General features: G+C 41.6%; 1 non-coding gene across 1 annotated transcript; it reads left to right on the top strand.

Annotated features, from left to right (window-relative positions):
• Window positions 1-8,419: 8,419 nt before the first annotated feature.
• Window positions 8,420-8,501, top strand: TRNAS-GCU (transfer RNA serine (anticodon GCU)). Its single transcript has one exon. It is a non-coding gene; the product is annotated as a tRNA-Ser (tRNA).
• The last annotated feature ends 997 nt before the right edge of the window (window positions 8,502-9,498 follow it).

The raw sequence follows: 9,498 nt of genomic DNA, 5'->3' as shown, positions 1-9,498 counted from the left end.
CGGTTTCAATTTTAGGGCAGGATAATTAAATCTCACGCCTTTATAGTGAATCTTCTGACTACGTACGCCAGTCTCGTTTTTCTTTTCTTTTTTATTTCAATCGCCCCATTCAGCCATATTTTACAGGACTTTATTTTACGTTCCTGAATATTTTGGACATACGCATAGCTAAGCAACACGACACGACTACCTTGAAGAGCTGTTCAATGCAAAAGCGAACTATGAATGCTGTCTTCGTTCCCTTATTTGCATATTTGTTCATGTGGGAACTAAAGAAAAGCAATTGTTCGAGGGGTTTGGTCTATACTAGACACATATATAGAGGACGTAAAAGTTTTGTGAAATAAACGAGCCCTCAGCTAATTGTTGAATGGGTGCTGTGAAAATGAGGCAATTCTCAGCTCGCAGCGTCTTCGGACACGGAGTATTTTGAAATTTGAGCACCCCACTATAACCCTTAAATGATGTTTTCCTTTGCCTATATCTACTATCCTTGAAACAGAAATTCCACTCCATCTTATTCTCAGCGTTCAGTGCTTAGAGCTCTGCGTTTCGTTAGTATATTGTGTGCAATTAATTTTGAAGTAAAACACAGGTCGTCTGCATAAGAAATATGAATCAACCACTCTGCCAGGAAAATCGCGGCTGTGCTACAAGAGAGACAAGGCGCGCGTTGCGTTTCCCTCTGTATATCTATAGTCCGGCCATGCTGTTCAACACCCCTGTTATGCCGCAGGATGGCCCAAGTTCTGCGTCTAATCAGCGACGCTCTTCTGGCTGTCAAACCACTTTCTCTGATTACGCTCTAATTGTCGACAACTGCAGCTACCACGAGGATTTGCTTTATCGTTGATCGAGGACGTTAGTCCTCAGAATGGAGATGTACCTCCAAGCGTCAACGCGGATGCATCCACGTAAAAAGGTGCTGTAGCGGCCAAACATCAACGGACATTGCGCAGGCTCTCTTATCTCAATGTACAGCAAACATTCAACTACTTCTGTGAGGACACGTTTGCCGTCGTGTTATACCGATTCCTATGACGAAGGAATCAACCAGTAAGGTGCTCAACCAAGAACCTTACAATCTAGGGTTGTCCTTTACGGGCTGTGCGTTGTCCGGCGCAACACATGCAAAGTGCGCACCATACGATCACCGTAACTTTCGTAAAGGGGGGAAGCACCCACTATGTCCCTATGCGATTCGTGATTCTCAGCGCAACATAGGAGTTATGACCGATAGAACAGTGCATATATATACTGTGCACACGCGTTGTCACTCACATACATGTGCGAGTGGGCGGGTGATTTAACTACGCATTAGCTTCGCCCGCTCATCTCTATTCACTTCGTGGAGGTCCATAGATAGTTGTTGTGGTTGATGTTGTTGTTGTTGTGGTGGTGGTTGTTGTCATTGTCATTGTTGTTGCTGTTGTTGTTGTTGTTGTTGCTGTTGTTGTTGTTGTGTCTTCTTCTCAGCTTAATTTTTGTACTGTTATTTCGACTGGTTTGGAAGTTATCTCTTCAGTGCCAAAATCTTGTCTCTGCGTTTCTAGAGGTAGCCGCAGCAAAATCTAGCATCGCACTGTTAAAGTATCATTCATTCATTCATTCATTCATTCATTCATTCATTCAATCAATCATTTATTTATTCATTCCATCGTCAACTTGTTTAGAGCACAACACTAGAAACACAGGACCAGGAAGGATGGTTCACTGTGCTGTGTTTCTCTAGTGTTGCGCTGTAAACAAGTTCACAATGAATCCAACCCAACTGGCCCAACTTATACCTCTTACTGCAATACTTACTTACTTTCTTTCTTTCTTTCTTTCTTTCTTTCTTTCTTTCTTTCTTTCTTTCTTTCTTTCGTTCTTTCTTTCTTTCTTTCTTTCGGTGGTCTGGCTGCTAAGGTACTCGGCTGCTGACCCGCAGGTCGCGGGTTTGAATCCTGGCTGCGGCGGGTGCATTTCCCATGGAGGCGGAAATGTCGTAGGCCTGTGTGCTCAGATTTGGGTGCACTTTAAAAAACCTCAGGTGGTAGAAATTTCCGAAGCCCTCCAATACGGCGTCTCTCATAATCATATGGAAGTTTTGCTACGTTACATCCCACAAATCAATCAATTTTTCTTTCTTTCTTTCTTTCTCTCTTTCTTTCTTTCTTTCTTTCTTTTACATCTCTATAGGAGACGAACATAAAGATAGAGACAGAAGTCAGCTACCGTATGGAACCAGCTGTCTACCCTGTACTAGGCTTAGCAGTAAAATCCAGAAACAGGTTAGGTGAGCGATCACTAATACATGAAGAGAGACAACTAAAACAAAAAAAAACTAAAGAAAAACGTGCGCGTTACGCAGTGCAGCACGCCCTAAGTTTCTCCGAATGTCAGTCCTTAGATTTGTGCGTCCTCAAAAAGCTTAGCACTACCGTTTCGACACTTCGCGAACTGAGGATGGCTAGAACGAATGTTTCAGTATTCTCTGCTTTGACAAGAACGAGATTTTCTAGTCTTCGTAGTTATAAAATAACTTAACGCTTAATGCACTGAAATGCTGGACATAAGTGTACGCTTGAAAATGGGAAAAGTTGAAATGCAGTGAGAGGGAGAGAGGGGGGAGAAAAAGGAGTGTTAGAGAAACAGCACATGTGGCACGACAAGCTTTTAAATTCTACATCTGGCCCCTGCAGGCGTCAAATCCGCATAAAAGGTCCGCAGCTTTTTAGCTTATAGGGTAAAGATGAAAATAAAATGCCACGGACTAATAACCTTTCTCCTGTCGTAATTCCATCGCTGTTTGTATTCCACTGTAGAAATTTCGCCACAGTATACTGCGCATAGAAGCATTTTGACGGGCCTTTTGAGTTGCTGCGAAACCAAAGTTGAAAGTAAAGTGATGTAGAACGCAACTCTTTTTTTTTTCACTTGCTCCATCGCACATGACTAGACTGACTCTGATCCACTTTAAAGTTTTCCTATTACCGTCAGTAGCATGCGCCTGTAGCTCATAGACAGCAGAGTTCGCGACGCATCGCAGTTTGGTAAAGTTGTAAGTTTAATTACACTTGCACGTTTCATTTCCTATTACTGCTCAGAAAGGAAGAAGTACTTCTCGGCTTGCTTACTGTTTTGCTTTCCTTTAATTCCCAAACGACCACGCGCGAGCTTTCGGAGTGTTAATTTTGTGGCGCCGATGTCGGCGTTCAAACCAATAATGCAAAGAAAATAACCGGTAATGATCTAACGAAACGGCTGTTCTCTGCGACGAATGAATCGAAGAATATATGCGAAAGCAGGTACGTCACAGACTATATGTAAGTCGCATATATGCACTACACCCTGAGCGCGCCTCCGTCTGTGGATCAAGGTGGATCGAAGTAGCGCGTTTCCTTTGCGCGTTTCCCCGCGCTGGAGTTCGCGAGAGGATAGCTTCGAAGGGAAACACATCAGAGACAAGAAAGAAGAGTAAAAGCAGCGTCTACACAAACAAACCAACAAGCACAATAATGAACGAGTGAACAATAAGCAGCAAATGAACAAACGAGTGCTTATCTTTCAATTCGGAAGCACCAAAATGTCTGCATAGTAGAGACCACACTAGAGACACGAACAGCAAAATGAGGCTGAACGGAGTTTCTCTCACCTGCATACCTAGATAAGTATGAATGTACGATGTGGAGAAGGGAGGGATTCACCGCATATATAGGAGACGGAAGAAGGCACAACACGAGAAGGGACGTCATATTCGTGTGCGCGTGGTGGCCATTTATAGTAACTCAATTTCGCGTCCCGTCTGCGATACAGGGACGTCGATTGTCGTCGGGAGGAAATGGGATAGACGCTCCTCTCTCCACATTCATTTCTCTTTCTCTCGCTAAAGCACCTACACTTTTCCTACGGTTGCTGGTTCGGCGCTTACACGCAATTATAATATATTCAACGCTCGTACTTTGTTGCTGCTGTTTTTTCGTTCTTTATTTTATCTATTTTTATTGGGAAGCTCCAGTTTACCAGCTTTAATAAACGAGTGCTGAAAGAGAGCTATAATCAAAACCAACAATACACTTCTTTCAACAATCCAACGAAGGTTAGTTATATTCTCAGCAAGACCATGCTTCCTTTCTTTCTTGATTTCTCTCTCTCAAGATATATATATATATATATATATATATATATATATATATATGTATGTTTTCAAGTAGATCCTCTGTGAGCGTTCACAACGTGGTTTGTTTCGACATTTTGGCCTGGACTCTGGCCTACATCAAGATTGAAGTTACAGTTTCTTGGTGCTCAGCTTTAGACAAGTTCAAATCAGAGGGGGGAGAGAGAAAGAGAGAAAAAAGACAGAAAAAAAGAATATATATATATATATATATATATATATATATATATATATATATATATATATATATATATATATATATATATATGTGTGTGTGTGTGTGTGTGTGTGTGTGTGTGTGTGTGTGTGTTTGTGTGTTCATTTCATCTGGTATATACTCTTCAAGCTCGCTTTGCTACCTTCGTTCAACGCCCCGCTAATTTTGGTTTGGATTCGCTATAGGAGAGAGAATCAGCGAAAAATTGTTCAAGGAAAGCGGGGCGCTTGGTTCAGGGTTCCACTGCTTTCGCAAGGTTTTCGGTGAAAGTCTTAAATGCCTCATCTAATCATCCAAGCCGGAAAATGACTGTCGGTGGCGGCTTCAACGTACTTGAACTTGTATCGAAAGAACTTTCCCCAATCTTAGCCTATTTAATCAATAAACTTTTCTCAGCTGCTGTGTTTCCTAAAAGCCTTAAAGCGGTAACATTATCCCTATCTTTAAGAAAAGTGATCCGGAATGCTGTAACAACTATCGCCAGATTTGCATTTTACCTTTCTTTAATAAAGTCATTAGAAGACTAATATAAAACCATTTAATGAAATACATATCCAAATTCAACGTAATATCTGATCACCAATTTGGCATTCGTTCAGGTATTTCGACTGAAGTTGCACTAATGTCTTTCACTGACAGGGCTAAATTGGCAATTGATGAAGGCCTTCTTTTTGGAGCTGTGTTTATTTATTTTACAGAGGCGTTTAGTACAATTAACTGCACCATCCTATTTCATAAGCTTGACTATTACGGCATATCTGGACCACCCCTTCAGCTCAATAAAAGCTATCTTACTGATCGGACGCAGGTTGTTCAGATAAACAATTGTTTCTCATGTCCCAGAACCACGAACATTGGCGTTCCTCAAGGATCAATCCTGGGACCCCTCCTGTTTTTGTTATTTATAAATGACTTACAACTTTGAAACACACTAACGCTCTTCTCTATGCTGACGACACTACTATTTTTACCGCACACAAGGATCCACTCATACTACAACAATCACTAAACGTCGACTTAAATAACGTTCATTCATGGTATGGATCGAATCAATTACACATCAATCCATCAAAGATTAATTTCATGGTAATCCATTCCTCGCAGCTGTTTCCAAACATCGCTTCATTAGCAGTGACACTTGACGGACCCTTCAATCATGTATCTTCATCGACAAAATTTTTTAGTGTGGCATTAGATAAACATTTGAAATTCAATGAGCATGCGCAGGCCTTCATTCAAAAGTTGTCTTTCGGCATTCATGTGGTCATAAAAACACGACCTTGCTTTTCCACTGAATTCATTTACGCATTCATTCACAGTCACCTGTCGTACTGCGTATCATCATGCGGAAATACACATTGGTCACATACAAGTAATCTAAGACGCTTACAAAAGCAAGCTTTTGAGACTCATTACTTTCAAACCATTTTCATCACCATCAGCGCCCCCCCCCCCAATTTTGCAACATGAACATTTTACCTGTGCATAAACTTCTTTAGCTACAATATTCTAACGACCATGTTTCGTGTCGTTAATGATGAATTACACATTTTCAGTTTCTCGCGTGTTACACTTGTAAATACCAACAACACGTTGTTTTCAGCTGACCGTATAGTACTTTTACCTAAAATACGTGCCAGATGACTGCAAGATTTTCATGCGTAACACTGTAGAACATGCTGCCTGTTGATTTGAAATTTTTGTTTCCTTATTCGACTACGGTCACCCTCTCTCCGGGAAGTGACTCATTAATTGAACGTTTTTTTTTGTTTTTCTTTCTTTAAAGCAAATTGTCATTCTGCTCATATGGCCCTACGTTTCTGCACATTTTTTTTTCTGTATATTGCCGCTATTTCGTCACTGTCTACCGGCTAAAAAGATAATCCTCTTCTACTTTTTGTTAGGAGGTCCCCTTGACAATTCTTACTTTGGGACCTCCAATCGTTCATTCGCCATGCAAAAAATGTATTTATAAAATTGTATATAAGTTGAATAAACAGAAGATTATAGCAAAAAATTATGCAAAAAATTATCACCACCTGACGACTTGCTCGTACGATCTCATTACGACGTCACAGGTGACCTAAATATGGATGTGATTGTGACGTAAGTATGGTATTACACAAGACGGTACATGATGACGCCTTAACAAAGAAGCGTCACATAATCACAGGTCGCCCGATTCCGAAGGCAATACAAAACCGCATTGGGGACAGTAAAACTTGCAAGGTTTCGATCACGGACGCCATACAAAAGCACATTAGTGAAAGAAACCATTTCAGGTTTGGACATTAATGCAGACGAATGCAAGGGAAAAGAAGTAGATGACTGTCGGTTTCGCAGCGTCTTAGGCAAAAGAGTAAAAGGGCAACGCGGCCCTTTCTGCCTTTCGCGAAATTCTGGCGTAATCAGCGCTCCGCCACAAAGCCCGACCAATTGGTATTTTTTTCAATTACGTTAAAATTGGACGGCCCGCTTTATAGGATAAGGAAAAGGAGCACCGAGTCGCATTCGTCGTCCGGGGAGCACTTCCTTTGCTCTCCACGCGACTTGGTTTCGTAAGCACGTATGGTTCGCTTCTATCCGTTATATATATATATATATATATATATATATATATATATATATATATATATATATATATATATATATATATATATATATATATATATATATATATATATATATATATATATATATATATATATATATATATATATATATATATATATATATATATATATATATATGCCGCCGCCAGCTGGTCGTTTAGTAGGGGGAAAATATTATGCGTCCAGCCGGCGCGCTCCCTCTAGGAAGCTTCTGCAGACAGCAAAACAACGCCCCCGCGTTAACGAGACGACGCAGACGCTTCGCATTGTTACGAAAGCCTGAGTGACTGCAGCTGTGGCCGCTTCTTTTCATAGACGGATCCCCAAGGTGCCGTAGCGCGCTACCGGAGCACGCCGCGATGGCGCGGCGGTGGCGATAAGGTTAACCTGACGGGAGCACTCATCAGGTTAGAAGGAGGCTCTTCACTCTTCACTCAGGGGTACTGTTTAAGTGGGGTATTGTTTAACGGTGACAGCCTCATAGGTCGTAGAACGTACCACCTCTTTACCTATGTGCGGCCATCGCCTGAAACAATGTAAATCAATAAGGATATCTGGGGCGTCCCAACACCCAAGAGATTATAAGGGGCGCCGTAGTGGAGGGCTCCGGAAATTTCTGCCATGTGGTGTTAACATGCGCTGAGATCGCATAGCACAAATACTCCAAATTTCAAACCGCATACTGCACGTGTTCTTCTTTTGTTGCTTTTCTTTTCTTCGGGGTGACAAATTTTTGCACTCAATGCATTGCCTTGTTCATTCAGGTTCAGTCCAATTGATATTGATGGAAATGTGGGGTTTAACGTCCCGAAACCACCATATGATTATGAGACACGCTGTAGTTGAGGGCTCGACAAATTTCGACCCCCTGGGCTTCTTTAACGTGCACCCAAATCTGAGCACACGGGCCCAGAGCATTTCTGCCTCCATCGAAAATGCAGCCGCCGGCCGCAGCCGGGATCGGGATTCCACCCTTCAACCTGCGGGTCAGCTTCAACTACACACACACACACACACACACACACACACACACACACACACACACACACATATATATATATATATATATATATATATATATATATATATATATATATATATATATATATAGCAGAAGCCATATAGAAGCGGTTCGCGAGTTCAACCACGATTATCTATCTCTCGTATAAGGAAAAGCTCGTTAATACCGTCGACGCAATACATGCATGAGCGAGGAATCGCGAGAATGTCGTAACGACTCGGCGGTGCGAATTGTGCCCTATCCACGCGGCAGCAACGTGTCGCTAGGGCGCAACGCTCCAGCTGCCGTTGCCGAAGATGTTGGCGAGCTGCCATTTTTGTGCGCTTCCCGCGACCTTATCGGATACCTTTCCTGTGGGGCAGCTGATTCCTCTGTAATTGAGCGCATTGCGAAGGGCCGTCTACCAGTAGGACGAGGTGGCCGAGTGGTTAAGGCGTTGGACTGCTAATCCAATGGGCTCTGCCCGCGTGGGTTCGAATCCCATCCTCGTCGTAAGCGGAGTGTGTACTCGCTTTTTTATTTTTTTGTATAAATGTACAAAAAAAGAGTATGACAGGAACAGTTAATTTTTTTTAGCATTTCGTGCTACATTTCTACGGCATTAAAAAAAACCGACTGAGTTGGTAAAACGCAACAATGACTTGCACAAAAATAAAAATAAAATAAAAAATTACACCACCAGAACACAGGCAAGTGAGACGACGTAGGCGAGGAGCGCTTGTATTGTCTATCTTGCCTATCCCAAAATACATTTGTACGCCTATCCCATCACACGAACGCTGCTGAAAATCTCCGCCTTCCAATATTGACATTTATTTATTTATTTCCACTCCGTCTTACGCGTAACGTAATCGAAACAGCCCTTTGTTTTCGGCCATGAAAGAATAAAAGAAAAACTACAGCCAACACCTCCTGCTCAGATTTGTTATGCCCCGCGTGTCCATTTCTTCTGTGATGGAACTGCGATTGGGGTTAACAGTGCGAACAAAGAAGATATTTCACCAAGTGAGGGTGGTATAATCTATAACAATCTTGAGATCAAGAGAAAAAAAATCAATATGGAATCTCGCGGTAATATAGATAGCACTGAGCGGCAGTAAACAGGTAAATGTGAGCGTATAAAAACTTTAAAATTGATTGCATGTAAAGTCGAATATTTAAAATTTTGTTGAACGATGAACAGCATTTTTCGGTTCTAACGTACGATAATGTTTGGCATCGCATACCGTATTCGCGTGAGCAAACTTCTGCCATCGCACTGTTGATTACAGGCATTGTCTATACTAGAAGTGCAAACAAAGCACAGTGATTCAATAATAATGAGATAACATACGCGCACTCGTTATTCCTCGATGAATGAGAGTTATAACAGTTCAGATAGATTATTGATAAGAAATAACAGACAATAATGCCAGGGAAAGTAATGGGATTCTTTTTAGTAATTGTAGTGTAAACGTGAATAAAGAAAGGTGGACGAAAAGATAACTCG

The sequence above is a fragment of the Rhipicephalus microplus genome, chromosome 1 (genome assembly GCF_043290135.1).
Source record: "Rhipicephalus microplus isolate Deutch F79 chromosome 1, USDA_Rmic, whole genome shotgun sequence".
Taxonomy (NCBI): Eukaryota; Metazoa; Arthropoda; class Arachnida; order Ixodida; family Ixodidae; genus Rhipicephalus; species Rhipicephalus microplus.
The sequence above is the reverse complement of the archived record's forward strand: the minus strand, read 5'-3'. Positions and strand labels throughout refer to the sequence as shown.